The sequence below is a fragment of the Myotis lucifugus genome, unplaced genomic scaffold (genome assembly GCF_000147115.1).
Source record: "Myotis lucifugus unplaced genomic scaffold, Myoluc2.0 scaffold_170, whole genome shotgun sequence".
NCBI classification, from domain to species: Eukaryota; Metazoa; Chordata; class Mammalia; order Chiroptera; family Vespertilionidae; genus Myotis; species Myotis lucifugus.
In genome coordinates this window covers 2,106,669-2,112,827 of record NW_005871218.1, presented here as the reverse complement: position 1 = coordinate 2,112,827, position 6,159 = coordinate 2,106,669, and positions in this window count along the sequence as shown.

Sequence of the window (6,159 nt, the reverse complement as noted above, 5' to 3'; positions counted from 1 at the left end):
ACGTTCACCCATGACAAAATATGTTTTAGGTTTCTGACCAAAAGAGTGGATGAGCATTGGTAAGAAAACATTTGGGCCAGCAGATAACTGGAGGTAATTTTCTCCACTCCTAGCCTTTGTTATCTCAGTAAGTGGCAACACCATTCTTTCTCTTGTTTGGTCTAAGATCTTGGAATCATGGTTGAGAATGTACAGTGCAGCTTCTTCCAGCCAGCTCCTTCCACCATCACTCTCCTTGGGATTCCTGCACTGTCCCCCTGACCAGCAGTCCCCCTTGCACTGCTGTACCATCACATTGGGTCCTCTGCAAGGTAGGGGAGTCCTTTTCAAACAGAAGTTGGATCATGTCACTTTTCTGCTTTCAAAACCTTCCACTGGCTTTCCATCTTACTAGCAGAAAAAGGCCTTGCACATCTGGCTCCTGAGTCAACTGGCATTACTTTTATTCCTAGAATATGGCACACTGGCTTTTACTTCTCTTCCTTTGTGCTTGATATTCCCTCTGCCTGGACTGCTCTTATATTTTTTAATATATTTTTTGTATTGATTTCGGAGAGGAAGGGAGAGGGAGAGGAGTTAGAAACACCAATGATGAGAGAGAATCATTGATTGCCTGCCTCCTGCACGTCCCCTACTTGGGACTGAGCCAGCAACCCAGGCATGTGCTCTGACCAGGAATCAAACCCTGACCTCAATAGGTTGACACTCAATCATTGAGCCACATTGGCCAGGCCGGACTGCTCCTTTTTTGATATCAACACACTCACTCACTCATGTCATTTAACTTTTTGCCCATATTAACTGAGCAGTCTTCTCTAAAATAAGGTACACTTTCAACCCCCACCCCACCTTATTTTACACAAGCTTGGTACATGTGGTTTACCTGACTTGCTAGCAGCTGAATATATAGTCAGGTGCTCAAGTTTTGGCCAATGGAGTATGAGTGGAAGTGATAAGTGTGAGTGCCACGACAAGTCCTGAAAGAGAAGGCGTACGCTCTCAATTTCTCATCCTTTCTAGCCTGGTGACTGGAATCTGAATGCAATGGCAGGAGCTAGAAAAGCCAGCTTAGACTACCAGATGGAAGATGTGTGTTGAGACAGTAGGGAAATCTGCTCCCTTAATACCTCATCAACTCCGGAATGCTTACATCTGAATGGTCTCCTACGAGAATAAACTTTTGCCTTGTTTAAGCCATTTTCATATTATTTTTGTTATAGAAGTCAAACTATAGACTAATACAGAGATATATTTTTTGAAAGTCTGACTGCCCTTCCAACCCCCACCTGAGAAGGGACTGAAATGTAAAGTCCATGAGAATGAAAGCTCTGCTTGGTTCACTGTAAACAGCTTCTTGAACAGGGTACCCTAAGCATTCAGTCAATGTTTGTTGAATGACTGAAGGGCAAAACCACCAATATAATGGAAGGCCTTGAGTGATGCCCTGAGGAAGCACATGGCTGGTCAGTATAAGTAAGTGATCTGTACAGACAGCGCTTAGCAATCTGTGTGTGGTTGGTTTTCTGCTCCGACAGCATCACATAGGCAGGATACAACCTGCTATTCCCATTACCTGAGAGGCATAAATACTTGCAATATGGTTGTACGTTTCTTTTTGTAATTTAAATGAAGACTCCCAAGTAAAGTTCATGGCTGTAATGAAACTGGGCCACAGAGTCATGGAAAATTGTGACAAGGTTCCAACTGATGAGGAAAGGTCACAAGTAGCATGCTAAGCACGGATGGAGAAAAGGAGCTGGTGTGCTAAGAGCTTGAGATGTGTGGCCAAGATGTGCATCAGTGCAGATGGCAGAAGCTGATAGCTGAAAGAACCACAGACAAAGACTGCACAAGCTGAGTTAGAATGAAACAGAGACATGTCACAGGGTATCAGTAAGACACTTGAGGGCAAATGCTGTAGACGTAAAGCCACTGAGTTCCTGGGTGAGTAAGAATATAAAGAGATTTATAGGGCCAGGATAACATTTTTGGTATCAAATATCTTTTTCATGCTATTAAGTGTGTTTTGAACATCTTAATTACATAGATCAGCTAATGCAAACAACTTAAACCATCATGGTGGCTTTAAACATATATACAGGAATGAGATCCTGTAGGCCTGGGATTAAGTCACCTAAGCTTTAAAATGTTCTATTTCCTGAGTGATGAAAGTTGCAGAGGTGTGGGCTATCTTGCCATACCACACCCCTGGGTGTAATATTACTGAAATAAAACAAGTCAAGATTTGTTCAGTCATTTTACAATATATATGTAACTTCTGGTAACAGTTAGTGGTATGAGGTTTCTTTTTGTTGAATAATTAGCTAGAAAGTTTTCTTCTTAATGTGCCTCTCTGCTTGAGAATTTCTTAGTAACAGAGTCATTTCTCCTTTCTAGAAACATAACACACACTCATAGCATAAGAGCAGCTTTTAGGTTAGGACAAAGCACTGAAAGTTAGTAACAATAGTTACTTCTTTGTCCTCTACCTCATTCTTGTGCCTAATCATTGCTTGAATTTTGGTGAGGCCTCTCATCTTGTATAATGGATATATCAGACTGACTGAAGGGTAGGGTAACTATATGTACTGCCTTTATATCTCGGCTCATTTATCTGAGGATTTCATGTTGCAGCCACTCCAGCATTTCAGAATGGGTACCAGAATACAGCAATCAAAGTGATCAAAATATGGTTTCATTTAAAACTCCTTCACAAGGGGAATCAAGGCTTTTCCACATTTAGTGCTTTTTTGGTCCAGAGATACTTAGTTTCTTTTCAGTGAGCAAGGCGGGTGAGGTGCCCTTTACTGGAACTAGTTGATGGCACAGGCCCCGCCCCACCTTTGGTGATTTTCATCATGATATTCAAATAAAGTAATTTATGCAAAGAAATATCTTGTAAACTACAGGTATGTATAAAACATAGATTATTATTATCATTATGAAAGACGGCTGCTTGGTATAGGGCAGTGGTCGGCAAACCGTGGCTCGAGAGCCACATGCAGCTCTTTGGCCCCTTGAGTGTGGCTCTTCCACAAAATACCACGTGCGGGTGCGCACGTACAGTGCGAAGTTGACTTAAAAATTTAAGTAAAGTTTATTAAGTTAATTTTAGGGAACGTTGTGGAGTGAAAAAAGATGTAGTGTCGAGGATTGAGAAAGGTATGTTGAGATGGTTTGGACATATAGAGAGGATGAACGAAAGGAGATAGACGGAACAAGTATACAAGACGAGTGTGGATGGGAGAGTTGGAAGGGGTCGACCTCAGTGAATGTACCTCAATCAGACTGAGGACGTTTTTAGCAAAGGCCAGCTTAGGAGTACCCTAATTAAGTTCATAACAATGTACCTACCTATATAGTTTAAGTTTAACAAATTTGACTCTCAAAAGAAATTTCAATCGTTGTACTGTTGATATTTGGCTCTGTTGACTAATGAGTTTGCCGACCACTGGCCTAGGGTATAAGAACTTCAGGCTAGAAGCCTTAGAACCTATGAACCTGAAGAAGGGTGGGTTCCCCCTTGTGGAGGGAGAGAAAGGGGTCGTTTTGAGGGAGAACAGTGGGAGGCCCTGGTTTGAAGATGACCCTATTAAGAATCATGTAGTCGGGAAGTCCTCTTTCACTGGAAGTGCTGTGGTTTGATAGTAGCTGCTGCCTGGAGAAGATCCGTGCATTGTGAAACTTCAGTGGTTCTCAACCTTCTGGCTCTTTAAATACAGTTCCTCATGTTGGGACCCAACCATAAAATTATTTTCATTGCTACTTCATAACTGTAATGTTGCTACTGTTATGAATTGTAATGTAAATATCTGATATGCAGGATGGTCTTAGGCGACCCCTGTGAAAGGGTCGTTCGACCGCCAAAGGGGTCGCGACCCACAGGTTGAGAACCGCTGATCTAGGCTAATAGATTTGTTTCATTGGGTGGATCAGATAATGAGCCTTATTGTACTGAGACAGTTTACTTATTGAAAAGAGGATTATGTTTAGTAACCTATGTATGTCATTTATCAACTCTTTAAAAAATTTAAAAACATAGAAAGCTCCCTGGCCAGTGTGGCTCAGTCTGGTTGGAGTATCGTCCCATGCCCCTAGGATCTCATGTTCAATTCCTGGTCAGGGCACATACCCAGGTTGTGGGTTTGATCCCTGGTTGGGGTGCATACAGGAGGCAACCGATTGATGTTTCTCTCTCACACTGATGTTTTTCTTTCTCCCTTCCTTTTTCTCTAAAATCAATTAAAAAAAAATGTCCTCAGGTAAGGATTAAAAAAAAAAAATCATAGAAAGCTACTGTATTCTCACCACTTTTGAAGTAGTCTTCCCAGAGGTGCTAGTTCTGCAGTAAATAAGCCTCAGCTTTAGAATCTTACTGAAAGGCAAAACTTGCTTTCCTTGTGCTGTTTTCCTGTACACTGAAGCCAGTGTTTTGGAAACCTGCAGTTATCTAAATTCCCATCGGGTGACATTGTTTAATCTAACATGCCCTCTTTCATATATGAAAATAGCTCCAAGGACATCCACTGCCGTGCTTTGAACTCTCTTAAAGGTAGTTGGGAGGGAGTTTCCAACCCCACTCCTTTTCCTCTGGTTTTCCTGCCCCTCCCCCCCTTTCCCTAAGCTGGTCCAGAGAGCCTCTGGCTGCTCCCCCCGCAAGGGCTAATCAGGGGAAAGAGCCTTTGACCTTGGCTATAAAGCACCTGTCTAATCACTGAGCTTATTAGGCCACCCGGAGTCCAGATGCATAAGTTACTGCAAATAAACATTTTTGGGGTGTGTGTGTGTGTGAAAATTTAGGTCTCTGATACTGAGAGGAAAAATCGATTGCTTTAAAATCACGACTACACCTATTTCAAATACTGTAATGAAAGTATGCAAAAAAACCCCAAACAAAACAAAACACAAACCCTCACATAAAAAGGCTGCAAAAATGTTATTTTACTTTGAAGGCAGTAATAACTGAAAATAACAGGTTTCTTTCAGGCCACATCCTAAAAAGGTAGCTGCTTTTTTATGTCTTAGGCCTATACAAAGGTCTTCAAAGACCCCTGACCCCTGCCTTCTGAAGATTTTAGGTTAACACGTTTGTCTTAAAAACTATGAGGTGCCTAATTTTTTAAAAACAACCGGCCACACCCCCTTCCTCAACCATATTGTCCCATCATCCAAATTACACTTTATGAACAGCCTTGCTGTGCTCCACGCGTGCAAAAAGTACACAGCGTGGGTAAACTACTTTGCCTTAGGAGTCTATATTTAGTCATCACTTCGTTACATTATTTTATTTTTGTGAAATGAGAACTGATCGACCAAACCTTTCCAACAGACCCACCAGACGATAAATACCACCATATGTTTGACTCACAGTACATTTGGGCACAAACACTTCAATTACAGCTTTGTGTTTAGTATCAGAACCCTTCTCTTGGGCGCGTGTTTTCGCTACAGCTCCCTTGCTCTGCATCCCATTCTGGAAACCGCCTGTGACAGACAGAGCACCTTCCCAGGTACGCTCCCGAGCAGCAGATGTGTTTATGCACACAAAGGTGTGCGCGCACCTTTCCACGCACACATGTCCCCGCGCCGCGCTCCCAGCACATGCCCGCCGCGTAGCGTGCGGCCGCGCACCGGGTCCCGGCGCACACAGGCGGCCCCAGGCCGCGGGGAGCCCGACCGCCTCCCCGGCCGAGAGAACCGGCTGCACCGGCTACGCCGCGCAACCTCCCCACCCCCACGGGGGAGGGGGAGGGGAGGGGCGGCCAGTGCCGGGAGGCGCCTCGGAGCACCAGCGGGTCTTTCTTTTATTTTTAAAAAGACTGCGCCGCACAGGCCCGGCCCCAGCGCCGCCGGGGCAGGCGGGAGGGAGAGGAGCGAGGCCGGCAGAGCCCCCCGCGCACCCCCTCCCGGAGCCGCCGCGGCCGCCGCCGCCGCCTCCCGCTCCGCGGCGCCCCTCCCCCGCCGGCCCCTCCCCCGCGCGCCCGCCCGGCGCAGGCCGCTCGGGTTTGTTTTGCTGCGCGGCCGCCGCCGCCGCCGCCGCCGCGGGCCTCCCGAGCTCATTTTTGCCTGGCTGGTCCCCGCGCCGCGCTCCCCAGTGTGGAGTGTCTGAGCCGTTGGCTGCTCCGAACCGTTTGGCTCTTTCCCTTAGTAACAGCTTCC